This window comes from Pseudophryne corroboree, unplaced genomic scaffold (genome assembly GCF_028390025.1).
Source record: "Pseudophryne corroboree isolate aPseCor3 unplaced genomic scaffold, aPseCor3.hap2 scaffold_1009, whole genome shotgun sequence".
Taxonomy (NCBI): Eukaryota; Metazoa; Chordata; class Amphibia; order Anura; family Myobatrachidae; genus Pseudophryne; species Pseudophryne corroboree.
In genome coordinates, this window is record NW_026967636.1 from 112,491 (window position 1) to 133,149 (window position 20,659).

At 40.4% G+C, this 20,659-nt stretch overlaps 1 non-coding gene across 1 annotated transcript; it reads right to left on the reverse strand.

The window, feature by feature from the left end:
• Positions 1-13,288: 13,288 nt before the first annotated feature.
• TRNAN-AUU (transfer RNA asparagine (anticodon AUU)) lies at positions 13,289-13,362 on the reverse strand. The gene has a single exon. It is a non-coding gene; the product is annotated as a tRNA-Asn (tRNA).
• Positions 13,363-20,659: the final 7,297 nt, after the last annotated feature.

Here is a 20,659-nt window from a genome sequence, read left to right on the forward strand (position 1 = left end):
CCGGCGGCTGTACGTGCACGGCATCTCTAGTTGCTAGGCGCCGGGCCGCGCAGACCATCAAGCGGACCCCGGCGCCTAACAGTACCCCCCCCTTGAGGAGGGGTCAAGGAACCCCTAAAGCCAGGTTTCTGAGGAAATTCCCGAAAAAATGCCCTCTTGAGCCTCGGGGCATGAAGATCCTTATCCAGGACCCAAGACCTTTCCTCCGGACCATAGCCTTTCCAGTGAACCAGAAAATACAGCCGATCCCGGGACAATTTGGAATCGAGAACCTTCTCTACCAGGAACTCCTGTTGTCCCTGTACATCCACTGGAGATCTACCCTGAGAGATCTTCCGAGGAAATCTACTGGAAGAAACGTATTGTTTCAACAGGGAACAATGAAACGTATTTCCAATCCTGAGAGATCTTGGTAAACGTAACCGAAAGGCAACTGGGTTGACTCTTTTAATAATAAGAAATGGCCCAATAAATTTGGGTCCCAGTCTAGCTGAGGATTGTCGAAGCCTGATGTTGCGAGTCGACAACCACACCCTATCTCCCACCTTAAAAGTGCAAGGACGTCGGAGCCTGTCAGAAAATTTCTTCTCTCGAAAGGCCGCTTTTCTGAGAGCAAGGTGCACCTTTTTCCAAATGGCTCTGAGATGGGAGGTTAAGGTAAGCGAGGAGACTGAGGAATGATGAAAAAAAGAATTAGCTCTGGGGTGAAAACCAAAAACTGAAAAGAATGGAGACTCTTTAGTGGAGGAATGACAAGAATTATTGTAAGCAAATTCAGCCAACGGAAGAAACTCGGACCAATCATTCTGGAGTTTGGCTGAATACAAGCACAAATATTGTTTCAATGATTGGTTAACTCGTTCGGTTTGCCCGTTGGATTGTGGGTGGTAACCGGATGTTAACGACAATTTCATCTTCAATGAGGCACAAAAACATTTCCAGAATTGTGCGATGAATTGTGGACCCCGATCAGAAACAATATCAGTAGGCAACCCATGAAGCCTGAATACATGGCGGAGAAACAAAACTGCCAACCCTTGGGCAGAAGGCAATCAGGGAAGAGCAATAAAATTAGCCATTTTACTAAAACGGTCCACTACCACCCATATGACTCGGAATCCGGCTGAAAGGGGAAGGTCAATCACAAAATCCATGGAAATATGAGACCACGGCCTGAGAGGAACATTTAAGGGCATAAGTTGCCCGATGGGCAAGGAACGGGGAACCTTATGCTGTGCACAAACCTGACATGAATAAACAAATTCCTTGACGTCTTTAGAAAGACCAGGCCACCATACTGAGCGAGAGACTTACTCCAATGTCTTAGAGACTCCTGGATGCCCTGAAACTTTGTTATCATGGAATTCCGTTAAAACAGTAACTCTTAAAAACTCAGGGACGTAAAGACGACCAGCAGGAGTAATTCTAGGAGCTTGGTGTTGAAGCTGTTTTAACTGGGTAAATAAATCTTGTGTGAGGCCCGCCCAGATGACCGAAGATGGAAGTATGGGGGTAACAGGATTGTTATTGTGAACCGGAAGAAAGCTATGTGACAGGGCATCAGCCTTAGTATTCTTGGAACCAGGCCTGAAAGTGATTATAAATTTGAAACGCGTAAAAAATAATGCCCAACGTGCCTGCCGGGCATTAAGCCGCTTAGCCGATTCAATGTATTGCAGGTTCTTATGGTCAGTCAATACCGAAATAGTATGTTTTGCTCCCTCCAGCCAATGCCTCCACTCCTCGAAAGCCCATTTTACCGCCAGTAACTCCCGATTACCAACGTCATAGTTGGATTCAGCGGAGGAGAATTTCCTGGACATAAAGGCACAAGGATGTAACTCCAGAGACTCCGGATCCTTTTGAGAAAGGATAGCCCCCACTCCAACCTCCGAGGCATCAACCGCCACCACAAAGGGCAATTCCGGATTAGGATGTCTGAGGACTGGAGCCGAGACAAAGGCTTGTTTCAAGGCCCGGAAGGACAACTCAGCTTCACGCGACCAGTTGGTAGGATCCGCTCCTTTCTTTGTCAGAGCTACAATGGGAGCAACCAGGTCAGAAAAAGAATGAATGAACCTCCTATAATAATTCGCAAACCCTAAAAAACGCTTAATTGCTTTTAAATTGGTGGGTTGCGCCCAACTAAGGATGGCCTGGAGTTTCTTTGGTTCCATGGAAAATCCCTGAGGGGAAATTATGTACCCTAAAAAATATACTTCCGTGACATGAAACTCACACTTCTCCAGCTTGGCATATAAATGATTCTCACATAACTTTTGAAGAACCAGACGCACCTGGGTAACATGTTGTTCCATTGATTTAGAAAAAATCAGGATGTCGTCTAAGTAAACGACCACGAATTTCCCTAGGAAGTCATGGAGCACATCGTTAATGAGGTCTTGAAAAACTGCCGGAGCATTGGACAGGCCGAACGGCATCACCAGGTATTCGTAGTGACCCGACTGAGTACTGAAGGCCGTTTTCCACTCATCTCCAGATTTAATTCGGATGAGGTTGTACGCTCCTCTAAGGTCAATTTTAGAAAAAATCACAGCAGAACGTAACTGATCAAAGAGTACAGAAATCAACGGCAAAGGATAGGTGTTTTTAACTGAGATCTTATTCAGGGCTCTAAAATCAATGCAAGGTCTAAGCGAGCCATCCTTTTTCTCCACAAAGAAGAAGCCTGCACTTAAAGGAGATTTTGATGGTCTAATAAATCCTTTCTCAAGGCTCTCCTTTACATAATCATTCATAGCCGCAGTTTCTGGCCCGGATAATGCATATAATCTTCCCTTTGGCAATGCGGCACCAGGAATTAACTCAATAGCACAATCATAAGGCCGATGGGGAGGCAGAATGTCCGCATTGCCTTTGGAGAAAACATCAGCAAACTCCTGGTATTCCACCGGAATGAGTTCTGGAATGATAGCTGCTACTCTGACTGGAAACGTGATACATTCCTTATCACAAAAAGTACCCCAATGTGAAATCTCCCCCGACCGCCAATCAATGGTGGGATTATGAAAGGCCAGCCAAGGGTGACCCAGAACAACTGGAACTGCTGGGCAATGTGTAAGAAAGAACTCGATTTTCTCGGAATGTAGAGCTCCTACTGTAAGTAGTACAGGGGGTGTACGGAGAGAAATAATCCCATTAGACAGCGGACTCCCATCTAAGCCATGCATGGTGACACACCTACCCAAAGGTAACTGAGGAATGCCTAAGGCCTTAGCCCAAGTTAAATCCATAAAGTTTCCTGCAGCTCCACTGTCAACAAAAGCCGACACCGAAGAACTGAGGCTGCCAAAGGAAACTTTAACTGGGACTAAAAGGGAGTTATTCGAGGAGATAAGCTGCAGACCTAGGTGAACCCCCTCACAATTCACCTGGTCAAAGCGTTTCCCGACTTGTTCGGACAATTACGAGCAAAATGTCCCTTACCCCCACAGTACAGACAAACAGTGGCGGATTTAGGGGGGGGACACCAAGGCACGTGCCCCCCCTGTCATTTTTAGTGCAGACTGACATGCGGACGAGTGTCCGCATGTCAGTCTGCGGTCTCGTTTCGTCCCCTGCTGTTAGGAGGGACACGGAGGGCACAGTGCGCGCCTCTCCTGTGTCCCTCCTGTGTCTCCGGCGGCCGCTGGTCTCATAAAGGAAGTGCCGTTCGTGAGCACTTCCTTTATTACAGTGACCCGCGGCCGCCGGAGACCCAGGAGGGACACAGGGAGGCGTGCACTGTGCCCTCCGTGTCCCTCCTAACAGCAGGGGAGCGGGGGGAGCAGCGGCGGCGGCGGAGGAAGGGGGGGGATGGGGGACGCACTGGGGGGGAATATCTGGCACTGGGGGCATATTTGCAGGGAGGGGGGGGGGCGAATATCTGGCACTGGGGACATATATGGCACTGGGGGGAATATCTGGCACTGGGGGCATATCTGGCACTGGGGGGAGGATATCTGGCACTGGGGGCATATGTGGCACTGGGGGGGGGGGGATATCTGGCACTGGGGGGAATAACTGGCAGGGAAGGGATATCTGGCACTGGGGCATTGTCTGGCACTGGGGGCATATGTGGCACTGGGGGGGGATATCTGGCACTGGGGCATATGTGGCAATGGGGGCATATATAGCACTGGGGGCATATGTGGCACTGTCGGGGAATATCTGGCACTGGGGGTATATGTGTACCTGGCACATGGGGGGGGCTATATTTGGCACTGGGGGCATGTGAGTACCTGGCACCGTGGGGGAATATCTGGCACTGGGGACACATGTGGCACTGGGAGCACAGCCCTAGCAACAAGGACTACCTCCTAGCAACGAGCATGACACCCAGTGCATGAAACCCCTGGCAACGAGCATGACACCCAGTGCATGAAACCCCTGGCAACGAGCATGACACCCAGTGCATGAAACCCCTGGCAACGAGCATGACACCAAGTGCATGAAACCCCTGGCAACGAGCATGACACCCTGAGCATGAAAACCCCTGGCACCGTGCATGGAACCAAGAGCATGAAACCCCTGGCAACGAGCATGACACCCAGTGCATGAAACCCCTGACAACGAGCAGGTATTTGAAAAGTAATTAGAAGCCTTACTGTAGGACTTAATGTGTAATGGGCATTACGGTGTGTGGCATAATGTATCACGGACATTGCGGTGTGTGTCATAATGTGTCGCAGGCATTACGGTGTATGGTATACTCTATCGCTGGCATTGTGATATGTGGTATAATGTCTCAGGGTCATTGCAGTGTGTGGCATAATGTATCACGGACATTGCGGTGTGTGTCATAATGTGTCAGGCATTACGGTGTGTGGTATACTATATCACGGGCATTGTGGTATGTGGTATAATGTCTCAGGGTTATTACAGTGTGGCATAATATATAACGGGCATTGCGGTGTGTGGCATAGGGTATAACGGGCATTGCGGTATGTGTCACAGGCATTACGGTGTATGGTATACTATATCACGGGCATTGTGGTATAATGTCTCAAGGTCATTGCAGTGTGTGGCATAATGTGTCCCAGACATTGTATGTGCTATAATGTATCAGGGGCAGTGCAGTGTGTAGCATAATGTATAACGGGCATTGCGATTCCTGTCATAATGTGTCACAGGCATTACGGTGTGTGGCATAATGTGTCTGGGGCATTACAGTGTGTGCATATTGTGTCATGTGCATTATTGTGTGTGGAATAATGTCTAAGGGCCATTGCAGTATGTGGAATAATGTATACTGGGCATTACTATAAGGAGGAAAAATGACAAATAATGTAAAGGGCATGAATCAGGATTATTTTTCTTTTCTGTGGTGGCCAACGTCTGGGCGTGCAGGTTGCAAAACTGGGGTATAAGGTAGTCTTTTCCTGCAATACCACGCCCATTCCAACGAAGCCACGCCCATTCCAACGAAGCCACGTCCCTTATGGTGCCCCCCCTGTAATTTTTTTCTGGATCCGCCCCTGCAGACAAAGACCAGAATTTTGCCTTCTGGCTCTTTCTTCAGGAGACAGCCGGGAGAGACCCATCTGCATGGTCTCCTCTACGTCTTCAGGAATGGAATATACACACGGACTTGACCTTACAGGTGCTCCTTTTTCAGCCCTCCGCTCTCTGAGACGACGATCAATCTTAATAGAAAGCTCCATGAGTTTATCGAGAGTCTCAGGAGCGGGGTACTGAAGGAGACTGTCTTTTATAGACTCTGATAAGCCGAGGCGAAACTGACTGCGCAGGGCTGGGTCATTCCAGCCACAGTCGTTCGACCAACGGCGAAACTCCGTACAATAAACCTCTGCAGGATTTCTACCCTGTCTGAGAGCGCGCAACTGACTTTCAGCGGACGCCTCTCTTTCAGGGTCATCATACAAGAGCCCTAAAGACTCAAAAAAAGCGTCAACTGACAACAATGCCGGATCCTCTGCTCTTAAACCAAATGCCCAGGTCTGAGGATCCCCCTGGAGCAAAGAAATAATAAACCCGAGCCGCTGAGATTCAGTACCCGAGGAAGTCGGTCTTAAACGAAAATAAAGTTTACAGGATTCTTTAAAATTAAAAAACTCTTTTCTATCACCAGAAAAACGGTCAGGCAAATGCATCTTTGGTTCAGGGACTACCCTTGGGGAAGCTCGCAAAAGATCTTCCTGCGACTTCACCCGAAGAGAAAGATCCTGAACCATCTGAGTAAGTTCTTGAATCTGGCTGACTAAGAGCTGACCAGGATATGGCCCTAAACCTGTTGGATTCATGAGGCCGATAAACTCTCACAAAACTGAATGAGAAAAAATTAAACCCCGTTTAATTTTAAGTTTTGGTATGGCCGGTAATAATGTTATGATTCCAGCACTCTGGTCAGAGAAGATCTTATGGCAAGGACTGGAGCACTGGAACGGAATGCTGGGGAAGGGAGCAGGACAGGAAAATAGCCCCTGGCGCCCTAACTCTGTTGTCTCACCCGTGTTGTCAGAAATCCCCTGCGAGACTATGGTTTCTTGAGCCCTTGGCAGCCGCGTTTGAAGGGCGGATTATGTCTGCCCAACTTCGATGCCCCCCGGTCTTAATGAGAGACAAAGGGAAACCTGAGACAGGGTGATAACAAGAGGCCCTCTAACTAAACAACCAGGCCAGGTGCTAAGCAAACTCAAAACTATAATATGTGCGGAGAAACCGCCAGGAAAAAGGACAACCAAAATATCCACTTGTCCAATTCTCCTACCCGGCACCGCCAAGTACCAGAGAGGACTTGTGGAAGCGGAACCCTCCGCAAATGCTCCAAACACAAAATATAAAAGGTAAAGCGGCTGAGCCGCAACACACGGCAGAGCCGCAACTCACGAACACCACTGGATATAAAACGGTGATCAGTCAGGACTCCAGGGAACCAAACGACCTCTTGGGATGAGATGACAACTCCCGAATACCGGACTTCTGCGGACTGGAATGACCGGATACAGCAGGACTGGAAACAGACTCTCAGCAAACAAAGGCAGCATGCAGGAAGCTATTACCGGCGTCTGTGAGAAGCCCTGGGAGTGTATTTAACAAGGAGTCCTCCAATCAGCTGCTAAAGGCTGATTAGAATAAATGCCGTGCAGCTGCCTTGCTGCACGGCCAGAGAGCAGGTGAATATCTTAATTTCCTAAAGCCTAGCAACGGGGAACGCAGTCCGCCAGTGGCGTCCCCGTTGCTAGGGTCCGTGCGGCTCAGCGCGCCCGGCGTCTAGCGTTGCTAGGGAGCCGGCGGCTGTACGTGCACGGCGTCTCTAGTTGCTAGGCGCCGGGCCGCGCAGACCATCAAGCGGACCCCGGCGCCTAACAGTATGACTCCCAAAAACAACAACCGCGTCATTGGGACCAACTGCGATTTTGGCAAGTTTAGGAGCCAACCATGTTGTTGAAGAACTGTCAGGGAGAGTGCAATGTTTTGCACCAACTGGTCCCTGGATCTCGCCTTTATCAGGAGATCATCCAAGTACGGGATAATTGTGACTCCTTGCTTGCGAAGGAGAACCATAATTTCCGCCATCACCCTGGTGAAAATCCTCGGAGCCGTGGACAGACCAAACGGCAATGTCTGAAATTGGTAATGACAATCCTGAATTGCAAACCTTAGGTAGCTTGAGGCAGTGGCTAAATGGGAACATGTAAGTAGGCATCCTTTATGTCTACCAAAACCATGAAATCTCCGTCCTCCGGACTGGAGATCACTGCCCTGAGAAATTCCATCTAGAAATTGAATTTCTTTAGGAAGAAATTGAGGGATTTCAGATTTAAGATTGGTCTGACTGAGCCGTCCGGCTTCGGGACCACGAAGAGGCTTGAATAAAAACCTTCTCCCTGCTGACTAAGGCCAATTTGAACAATCGGTGAGGGGGAACGTCTTGAAACCCCAGTTTGTACCCTTGGGACACTATTTGTAAAACCCACGAGTCCAGGTCCGAATGAATCCAGAACTGACTGAAGAGTTTTAGACGTGCCCCCACTGGTGTGGGCTCCTGCAAGAAAGCCCCAGTGTCATGCAGTGGATTTGGCAGAAGCAGAGGACAATCTCTGGTCCTGCGATCTTGAAGAGGCTACAGACCTCTTCCTTTTCCTTCCTCTACCTGCAAAGAAAGGGGAATCTAAACTTCTTGCATATCTATTGGGCCAAAATGACTGCGGTAGATAATGATGCGTCTTCATCCGTTGACAGGGAACATAGGGCAAGAAGGTTGACTTACCATTGAAATGAGGATGCATCTTGCTGCCTTTCCAATGAAGCAAGTTTAATTTAGTAATAGGTGAAAAACCATCCTTACAAAGGTGTTAATCAGAGACTTGGCTTTGTGGACACTTTTCAGAGAACAAATTTGTTAGCATAAAAATAAAGCCAGAAAATGAAGAGCTGTTTAATCACTCAATTGGATTTTTCTGCCAGCATATTTTTTTTCTCTGCAACCCACTGCTAAATTGTGCTTCCTAGCTGTTTTTATAAAATCACTGAATCAAATCTAACTCTGATTACATCAGAGAAGGCCAGGTACCCTACACCATAACAGGGGGTTTGAAATTTTGACTTGTCTACTTAAAGATCACCAAAATCTGATAACAAGGTCAATTAGGTCCCTGGGTGGGATTGAACCACCAACCTTATGGTTAATAGCCATACATACTAACTGATTGCGCCACAGAGACACTTTGCAAAAGTCCATACTGACAAAGGCTAATAAGCATTCATCTAAAACGTTTCCTAGAAAAACTTTAAAAAGTCAATAATCTGGAGAGTTTTTGTAAGATGTTTCTTCCATCAACCAACGAAGAAACACATTGGTACTTTCCCATGATGAGTGAGTGCTTCAGGATCTCTTGCACTTACATGTGCAGCAGAGTACTGCAATGGAAGCATGCTGGGCCCATAACCCAGAGATAGGCAGATTGAAACTATCCTCTGCTATATGCATTTTTTTTTGTTAATTAAAGTAATCCAAAACTGGGATTGATATTTTGTCTCTTTTATTTTTACTTAAAGTACAATAACTTTTACCATTTTAATTTGTTTTAATAGTATATTGACAGTATTGTTTTCTTTCAAAAATCCACTTCATTTTCTTTACCCTATTATTAAAATGGTAATTGACAAAAACAAACTACATTGTCACCAGAAGAGCAATACAAAATGTACAAGTGATATATTAAAATCATATTTCCAGCTTGAATTTCAATGATGCATTGGGGCAACGATTTTGTGAGAAACATCTTCACCCTTAAATAAAGATTTTCTTAATTCCTTACCTGTGTGCTAATTAGATATCACCTTGTTTTCATATTAAACAGACTTCCACATGAGAAAGCAGCAAGGATGCAGTGGCGTTAATGTTTCCTGGTGTCAACTTGTATTATTTCAGTAGACATTGAAATGAGGATGCATCTTGCTGCCTTTCCAATGAAGCAAGTTTAATTTAGTAATAGGTGAAAAACCATCCTTACAAAGGTGTTAATCAGAGACTTGGCTTTGTGGACATTTTTCAGAGAACAAATTTTTTAGCATAAAAATAAAGCCAGAAAATAAAGAGCTGTTTAATCACTCAATTGGATTTTTCTGCCAGCATATTTTTTTTCTCTGCAAACCACTGCTAAATTGTGCTTCCTAGCTGTTTTTATAAAATCACTGAATCAAATCTAACTCTGATTACATCAGAGAAGGCCAGGTACCCTACACCATAACAGGGGGTTTGAAATTTTGACTTGTCTACTTAAAGATCACCAAAATCTGATAACAAGGTCAATTAGGTCCCTGGGTGGGATTGAACCACCAACCTTTTGGTTAATAGCTGTACATACTAACTGATTGCGCCACAGAGACACTTTGCAAAAGTACATACTGACAAAGCCTAATAAGCATTCATCTAAAACGTTTCCTAGAAAAACTTTAAAAAGTCAATAATCTGGAGAGTTTTTGTAAGATGTTTCTTCCATCAACCAACGAAGAAACACATTGGTACTTTCCCATGATGAGTGAGTGCTTCAGGATCTCTTGCACTTACATGTGCAGCAGAGTACAGCAATGGAAGCATGCTGGGCCCATAACCCAGAGGTAGGCAGATTGAAACTATCTTCTGCTATATGCATTTTTTTTTGTTAATTAAAGTAATCCAAAACTGGGATTGATATTTTGGCTCTTTTATTTTTACTTAAAGTACAACAACTTTTACCATTTTAATTTGTTTTAATAGTATATTGACAGTATTGTTTTCTTTCAAAAATCCACTTCATTTTCTTTACCCTATTATTAAAATGGTAATTGACAAAAACAAACTACATTGTCACCAGAAGAGCAATACAAAATGTACAAGTGATATATTAAAATCATCTTTCCAGCTTGAATTTCAATGATGCATTGGGGCAACGATTTTGTGAGAAACATCTTCACCCTTAAATAAAGATTTTCTTAATTCCTTACCTGTGTGCTAATTAGATATCACCTTGTTTTCATATTAAACAGACTTCCACATGAGAAAGCAGCAAGGATGCAGTGGCGTTAATGTTTCCTGGTGTCAACTTGTATTATTTCAGTAGACATTGAAATGAGGATGCATCTTGCTGCCTTTCCAATGAAGCAAGTTTAATTTAGTAATAGGTGAAAAACCATCCTTACAAAGGTGTTAATCAGAGACTTGGCTTTGTGGACACTTTTCAGAGAACAAATTTGTTAGCATAAAAATAAAGCCAGAAAATGAAGAGCTGTTTAATCACTCAATTGGATTTTTCTGCCAGCATATTTCTTTTTCTCTGCAACCCACTGCTAAATTGTGCTTCCTAGCTGTTTTTATAAAATCACTGAATCAAATCTAACTCTGATTACATCAGAGAAGGCCAGGTACCCTACACCGTAACAGGGGGTTTGAAATTTTGACTTGTCTACTTAAAGATCACCAAAATCTGATAACAAGGGAAATTAGGTCCCTGGGTGGGATTGAACCACCAACCTTATGGTTAATAGCCGTACATACTAACTGATTGCGCCACAGAGACACTTTGCAAAAGTCCATACTGACAAAGGCTAATAAGCATTCATCTAAAACGTTTCCTAGAAAAACTTTAAAAAGTCAATAATCTGGAGAGTTTTTGTAAGATGTTTCTTCCATCAACCAACGAAGAAACACATTGGTACTTTCCCATGATGAGTGAGTGCTTCAGGATCTCTTGCACTTACATGTGCAGCAGAGTACTGCAATGGAAGCATGCTGGGCCCATAACCCAGAGGTAGGCAGATTGAAACTATCCTCTGCTATATGCATTTTTTTTTGTTAATTAAAGTAATCAAAAACTGGGATTGATATTTTGTCTCTTTTATTTTTACTTAAAGTACAATAACTTTTACCATTTTAATTTGTTTTAATAGTATATTGACAGTATTGTTTTCTTTCAAAAATCCACTTCATTTTCTTTACCCTATTATTAAAATGGTAATTGACAAAAACAAACTACATTGTCACCAGAAGAGCAATACAAAATGTACAAGTGATATATTAAAATCATCTTTCCAGCTTGAATTTCAATGATGCATTGGGTCAACAATTTTGTGAGAAACATCTTCACCCTTAAATAAAGATTTCTTAATTCCTTACCTGTGTGCTAATTAGATATCACCTTGTTTTCACATTAAACAGACTTCCACATGAGAAAGCAGCAAGGATGCAGTGGCGTTAATGTTTCCTGGTGTCAACCTGTATTATTTCAGTAGACATTGAAATGAGGATACATCTTGCTGCCTTTCCAATGAAGCAAGTTTAATTTAGTAATAGGTGAAAAACCATCCCTACAAAGGTGTTAATCAGAGACTTGGCTTTGAGGACACTTTTCAGAGAACAAATTTGTTAGCATAAAAATAAAGCCAGAAAATGAAGAGCTGTTTAATCACGCAATTTGATTTTTTTGCCAGCATATTTCTTTTTCTCTGCAACCCACTGCTAAATTGTGCTTCCTAGATGTTTTTATAAAATCACTGAATCAAATCTAACTCTGATTACATCAGAGAAGGCCAGGTACCCTACACCATAACAGGGGGTATGAAATTTGACTTGTCTACTTAAAGATCACCAAAATCTGATAACAAGGTCAATTACGTCCCTGGGTGGGATTGAACCACCAACCTTTTGGTTAATAGCCGTACACACTAACTGATTGCGCCACAGAGACACTTTGCAAAAGTACATACTGACAAATGCTAATAAGCATTCATCTAAAACGTTTCCTAGAAAAACTTAAAAAAGTCAATAATCTGGAGCGTTTTTGTAAGATGTTTCTTCTATCAACCAACGAAGAAACACATTGGTACTTTCCCATGATGAGTGAGTGCTTCAGGATCTCTTGCACTTACATGTGCAGCAGAGTACAGCAATGGAAGCATGCTGGGCCCATAACCCAGAGGTAGGCAGATTGAAACTATCCTCTGCTATATGCATTTTTTTTGTTTGTTAATTAAAGTAATCCAAAACTGGGATTGATATTTTGGCTCTTTTATTTTTACTTAAAGTACAATAACTTTTACCATTTTAATTTGTTTTAATAGTATATTGACAGTATTGTTTTCTTTCAAAAATCCACTTAATTTTCTTTACCCTATTATTAAAATGGTAATTGACAAAAACAAACTACATTGTCACCAGAAGAGCAATACAAAATGTACAAGTGATATATTAAAATCATCTTTCCAGTTTGAATTTCAATGATGCATTGGGGCAACGATTTTGTGAGAAACATCTTCACCCTTAAATAAAGATTTTCTTAATTCCTTACCTGTGTGCTAATTAGATATCACCTTGTTTTCACATTAAACAGACTTCCACATGAGAAAGCAGCAAGGATGCAGTGGCGTTAATGTTTCCTGGTGTCAACCTGTATTATTTCAGTAGACATTGAAATGAGGATGCATCTTGCTGCCTTTCCAATGAAGCAAGTTTAATTTAGTAATAGGTGAAAAACCATCCTTACAAAGGTGTTAATCAGAGACTTGGCTTTGTGGACACTTTTCAGAGAACAAATTTGTTAGCATAAAAATAAAGCCAGAAAATAAAGAGCTGTTTAATCACTCAATTGGATTTTTCTGCCAGCATATTTTTTTTCTCTGCAACCCACTGCTAAATTGTGCTTCCTAGCTGTTTTTATAATATCACTGAATCAAATCTAACTCTGATTACATCAGAGAAGGCCAGGTACCCTACACCATAACAGGGGGTTTGAAATTTTGACTTGTCTACTTAAAGATCACCAAAATCTGATCACAAGTTTAATTACGTCCCTGGGTGGGATTGAACCACCAACCTTTTGGTTAATAGCCAAACACACTAACCGATTGCGCCACAGAGACACTTTGCAAAAAGTGCATACTGACAAAGGCTAATAAGCATACATCTAGAACGTTTCCTAGAAAAACATTAAAAAATCAATAATCTGGAGAGTTTTTGTAAGATGTTTCTTCCATCAACCAACGAATAAACACATTGGTACTTTCCCATGATGAGTGAGTGCTTCAGGATCTCTTGCACTTACATGTGCAGCAGAGTACTGCAATGGAAGCATGCTGGACCCATAACCCAGAGGTAGGCAAATTGAAACTATCCTTTGCTATATGCATTTTTTTTGTTAATTTAAGTAATCAAAACTGGGATTGATATTTTTGCTCTTTTATTTTTACTTAAAGTACAATAACTTTTAGCATTTTAATTTGTTTTAATAGTATATTGACAGTATAGTTTTCTTTCAAAAATCCACTTAATTTTCTTTACCCTGTTATTAAAATGGTAATTGACAAAAAAAAACTACATTGTCACCAGAAGAGCAATACAAAATGTACAAGTGATATATTAAAATCATCTTTCCAGCTTGAATTTCAATGATGAATTGGGGCAACAATTTTGTGAGAAACATCTTCACCCTTAAATAAAGATTTTCGTAATTCCTTACCTGTGTGCTAATTAGATATCACCTTGTTTTCACATTAAACAGACTTCCACATGAGAAAGCAGCAAGGATGCAGTGGCGTTAATGTTTCCTGGTGTCAACCTGTATTATTTCAGTAGACATTGAAATGAGGATGCATCTTGCTGCCTTTCCAATGAAGCAAGTTTAATTTAGTAATAGGTGAAAAACCATCCTTACAAAGGTGTTAATCAGAGACTTGGCTTTGTGGACACTTTTCAGAGAACAAATTTGTTAGCATAAAAATAAAGCAAGAAAATTAAGAGCTGTTAAATCACACAATTTGATTTTTTTGCCAGCATATTTCTTTTTCTCTGCAACCCACTGCTAAATTGTGCTTCCTAGATGTTTTTATAAAATCACTGAATCAAATCTAACTCTGATTACATCAGAGAAGGCCAGGTACCCTACACCATAACAGGGGGTATGAAATTTGACTTGTCTACTTAAAGATCACCAAAATCTGATAACAAGGTCAATTACGTCCCTGGGTGGGATTGAACCACCAACCTTTTGGTTAATAGCCGTACACACTAACTGATTGCGCCACAGAGACACTTTGCAAAAGTACATACTGACAAAGGCTAATAAGCATTCATCTAAAACGTTTCCTAGAAAAACTTAATAAAGTCAATAATCTGGAGAGTTTTTGTAAGATGTTTCTTCTATCAACCAACGAAGAAACACATTGGTACTTTCCCATGATGAGTGAGTGCTTCAGGATCTCTTGCACTTACATGTGCAGCAGAGTACAGCAATGGAAGCATGCTGGGCCCATAACCCAGAGGTAGGCAGATTGAAACTATCCTCTGCTATATGCATTTTTTTGTTTGTTAATTAAAGTAATCCAAAACTGGGATTGATATTTTGGCTCTTTTATTTTTACTTAAAGTACAATAACTTTTACCATTTTAATTTGTTTTAATAGTATATTGACAGTATTGTTTTCTTTCAAAAATCCACTTAATTTTCTTTACCCTATTATTAAAATGGTAATTGACAAAAACAAACTACATTGTCACCAGAAGAGCAATACAAAATGTACAAGTGATATATTAAAATCATCTTTCCAGCTTGAATTTCAATGATGCATTGGGGCAACGATTTTGTGAGAAACATCTTCACCCTTAAATAAAGATTTTCTTAATTCCTTACCTGTGTGCTAATTAGATATCACCTTGTTTTCACATTAAACAGACTTCCACATGAGAAAGCAGCAAGGATGCAGTGGCGTTAATGTTTCCTGGTGTCAACCTGTATTATTTCAGTAGACATTGAAATGAGGATGCATCTTGCTGCCTTTCCAATGAAGCAAGTTTAATTTAGTAATAGGTGAAAAACCATCCTTACAAAGGTGTTAATCAGAGACTTGGCTTTGTGGACACTTTTCAGAGAACAAATTTGTTAGCATAAAAATAAAGCCAGAAAATAAAGAGCTGTTTAATCACTCAATTGGATTTTTCTGCCAGCATATTTTTTTTCTCTGCAACCCACTGCTAAATTGTGCTTCCTAGCTGTTTTTATAAAATCACTGAATCAAATCTAACTCTGATTACATCAGAGAAGGCCAGGTACCCTACACCATAAGAGGGGGTTTGAAATTTTGACTTGTCTACTTAAAGATCACCAAAATCTGATAACAAGGTCAATTAGGTCCCTGGGTGGGATTGAACCACCAACCTTTTGGTTAATAGCCGTACATACTAACTGATTGCGCCACAGAGACACTTTGCGAAAGTCCATACTGACAAAGGCTAATAAGCATTCATCTAAAACGTTTCCTAGCAAAACTTTAAAAAGTCAATAATCTGGAGAGTTTTTGTAAGATGTTTCTTCCATCAACCAACGAAGAAACACATTGGTACTTTCCCATGATGAGTGAGTGCTTCAGGATCTCTTGCACTTACATGTGCAGCAGAGTACTGCAATGGAAGCATGCTGGGCCCATAACCCAGAGGTAGGCAGATTGAAACTATCCTCTGCTATATGCATTTTTTTTTGTTAAAGTAATCCAAAACTGGGATTGATATTTTGTCTCTTTTATTTTTACTTAAAGTACAATAACTTTTACCATTTTAATTTGTTTTAATAGTATATTGACAGTATTGTTTTCTTTCAAAAATCCACTTCATTTTCTTTACCCTATTATTAAAATGGTAATTGACAAAAACAAACTACATTGTCACCAGAAGAGCAATACAAAATGTACAAGTGATATATTAAATTCATCTTTCCAGCTTGAATTTCAATGATGCATTGGATCAACAATTTTGTGAGAAACATCTTCACCCTTAAATAAAGATTTTCTTAATTCCTTACCTGTGTGCTAATTAGATATCACCTTGTTTTCACATTAAACAGACTTCCACATGAGAAAGCAGCAAGGATGCAGTGGCGTTAATGTTTCCTGGTGTCAACTTGTATTATTTCAGTAGACATTGAAATGAGGATGCATCTTGCTGCCTTTCCAATGAAGCAAGTTTAATTTAGTAATAGGTGAAAAACCATCCTTACAAAGGTGTTAATCAGAGACTTGGCTTTGTGGACACTTTTCAGAGAACAAATTTGTTAGCATAAAAATAAAGCCAGAAAATGAAGAGCTGTTTAATCACTCAATTGGATTTTTCTGCCAGCATATTTTTTTTCTCTGCAACCCACTGCTAAATTGTGCTTCCTAGCTGTTTTTTATAAAATCACTGAATCAAATCTAATTACATCAGAGAAGGCCAGGTACCCTACACAATAAGAGGGGGTTTGAAATTTTGACTTGTCTACTTAAATATCACCAAAATCTGATCACAACGTCAATTACGTCCCTGGGTGGGATTGAACCACCAACCTTTTGGTTAATAGCCAAACACACTAACTGATTGCGCCACAGAGACACTTTGCAAAAAGTACATACTGACAAAGGCTAATAAGCATACATCTAGAACGTTTCCTAGAAAAACATTAAAAAATCAATAATCTGGAGAGTTTTTGTAAGATGTTTCTTCCATCAACCAACGAATAAACACATTGGTACTTTCCCATGATGAGTGAGTGCTTCAGGATCTCTTGCACTTACATGTGCAGCAGAGTACTGCAATGGAAGCATGCTGGACCCATAACCCAGAGGTAGGCAGATTGAAACTATCCTTTGCTATATGCATTTTTTTTTGTTAATTTAAGTAATCAAAACTGGGATTGATATTTTTGCTCTTTTATTTTTACTTAAAGTACAATAACTTTTACCATTTTAATTTGTTTTAATAGTATATTGACAGTATAGTTTTCTTTCAAAAATCCACTTAATTTTCTTTACCCTATTATTAAAATGGTAATTGACAAAAAAAACTACATTGTCACCAGAAGAGCAATACAAAATGTACAAGTGATATATTAAAATCATCTTTCCAGCTTGAATTTCAATGATGCATTGGGGCAACAATTTTGTGTGAAACATCTTCACCCTTAAATAAAGATTTTCGTAATTCCTTACCTGTGTGCTAATTAGATATCACCTTGTTTTCACATTAAACAGACTTCCACATGAGAAAGCAGCAAGGATGCAGTGGCGTTAATGTTTCCTGGTTTCAACCTGTATTATTTCAGTAGACATTGAAATGAGGATGCATCTTGCTGCCTTTCCAATGAAGCAAGTTTAATTTAGTAATAGGTGAAAAACCATCCCTACAAAGGTGTTAATCAGAGACTTGGCTTTGTGGACACTTTTCAGAGAACAAATTTGTTAGCATAAAAATAAAGCCAGAAAATGAAGAGCTGTTTAATCACTCAATTGGATTTTTCTGCCAGCATATTTCTTTTTCTCTGCAACCCACTGCTAAATTGTGCTTCCTAGCTGTTTTTATAAAATCACTGAATCAAATCTAACTCTGATTACATCAGAGAAGGCCAGGTACCCTGCACCATAACAGGGGGTTTGAAATTTTGACTTGTCTACTTAAAGATCACCAAAATCTGATAACAAGGTCAATTACGTACCTGGGTGGGATTGAATCACCAACCTTTTGGTTAATAGCCGTACACACTAACTGATTGCGCCACAGAGACACATTGCAAAAGTATATACTGACAAGGGCTAATAAGCATTCATCTAAAACGTTTCCTAGAAAAACTTTAAAAAGTCAATAATCTGGAGAGTTTTTGTAAGATGTTTCTTCCATCAACCAACGAAGAAACACATTGGTACTTTCCCATGATGAGTGAGTGCTTCAGGATCTCTTGCACTTACATGTGCAGCAGAGTACAGCAATGGAAGCATGCTGGGCCCATAACCCAGAGGTAGGCAGATTGAAACTATCCTTTGCTATATGCTTTTTTTTTGTTAATTAAAGTAATCCAAAACTGGGATTGATATTTTGTCTTTTATTTTTACTTAAAGTACAATAACTTTTACCATTTTAATTTGTTTTAATAGTATATTGACAGTATTGTTTTCTTTCAAAAATCCACTTAATTTTCTTTACCCTATTATTAAAATGGTAATTGACAAAAATAAACTACATTGTCACCAGAAGAGCAATACAAAATGTACAAGTGATATATTAAAATCATCTTTCCAGCTTGAATTTCAATGATGCATTGGGGCAACGATTTTGTGAGAAACATCTTCACCCTTAAATAAAGATTTGCTTAATTCCTTACCTGTGTGATAATTAGATATCACCTTGTTTTCACATTAAACAGACTTCCACATGAGAAAGCAGCAAGGATGCAGTGGCGTTAATGTTTCCTGGTGTCAACTTGTATTATTTCAGTAGACATTGAAATGAGGATGCATCTTGCTGCCTTTCCAATGAAGCAAGTTTAATTTAGTAATAGGTGAAAAACCATCCCTACAAAGGTGTTAATCAGAGACTTGGCTTTGTGGACACTTTTCAGAGAACAAATTTGTTAGCATAAAAATAAACCAGAAAATGAAGAGCTGTTTAATCACTCAATTGGATTTTTTTGCCAGCATATTTTTTTTCTCTGCAACCCACTGCTAAATTGTGCTTCCTAGCTGTTTTTTATAAAATCACTGAATCAAATCTAACTCTGATAACATCAGAGAAGGCCAGGTACCCTACACAATAAGAGGGGGTTTGAAATTTTGACTTGTCTACTTAAATATCACCAAAATCTGACCACAAGGTCAATTACGTCCCTGGGTGGGATTGAACCACCTACCTTTTGGTTAATAGCCTTACACACTAACCAATTGCGCCACAGAGACACTTTGCAAAAGTACATACTGACAAAGGCTAATAAGCATTCATCTAGAACGTTTCCTAGAAAAACTTTAAAAAGTCAATAATCTGGAGAGTTTTTGTAAGATGTTTCTTCCATCAACCAATGAAGAAACACATTGGTACTTTCCCATGATGAGTGAGTGCTTCAGGATCTCTTGCACTTACATGTGCAGCAGAGTACTGCAATGGAAGCATGCTGGGCCCATAACCCAGAGGTAGGCAGATTGAAACTATCCTTTGCTATATGCATTTTTTTTTTGTTAATGAAAGTAATCCAAAACTGGGATTGATATTTTGGCTCTTTTATTTTTACTTAAAGTACAATAACTTTTACCATTTTAATTTGTTTTGATAGTATATTGACAGTATTGTTTTCTTTCAAAAATCCACTTAATTTTCTTTACCCTATTATTAAAATGGTAATTGACAAAAACAAACTACATTGTCACCAGAAGAGCAATACAAAATGTACAAGTGATATATTAAAATCATCTTTCCAGCTTGAATTTCAATGATGCATTGGGGCAACGATTTTGTGAGAAACATCTTCACCCTTAAATAAAGATTTTCTTAATTCCTTACCTGTGTGCTAATTAGATATCACCTTGTTTTCACATTAAACAGACTTCCACATGAGAAAGCAGCAAGGATGCAGTGGCGTTAATGTTTCCTGGTGTCAACCTGTATTATTTCAGTAGACATTGAAATGAGGATGCATCTTGCTGCCTTTCCAATGAAGCAAGTTTAATTTAGTAATAGGTGAAAAACCATCCCTACAAAGGTGTTAATCAGAGACTTGGCTTTGTGGACACTTTTCAGAGAACAAATTTGTTAGCATAAAAATAAAGCCAGAAAATGAAGAGCTGTTTAATCACTCAATTGTATTTTTTTGCCAGCATATTTTTTTTCTCTGCAACCCACTGCTAAATTGTGCTTCCTAGCTGTTTTTTATAAAATCACTGAATCAAATCTAACTCTGATTACATCAGAGAAGGCCAGGTACCCTACACAATAAGAGGGGGTTTGAAATTTTGACTTGTCTACTTAAATATCACCAAAATCTGATCACAAGGTCAATTACATTCCTGGGTGAGATTGAACCACCAACCTTTTGGTTAATAGCCTTACACACTAACCAATTGCACCACAGAGACACTTTGCAAAAGTACTTACTGACAAAGGCTAATAAGCATTCATCTAGAACGTTTCCTAGAAAAACTTTAAAAAGTCAATAATCTGGAGAGTTTTTGTAAGATGTTTCTTCCATCAACCAACGAAGAAACACATTGGTACTTTCCCATGATGAGTGAGTGCTTCAGGATCTCTTGCACTTACATGTGCAGCAGAGTACTGCAATGGAAGCATGCTGGGCCCATAACCCAGAGGTAGGCAGATTGAAACTATCCTTTGCTATATGCATTTTTTTTGTTAATTAAAGTAATCCAAAATTGG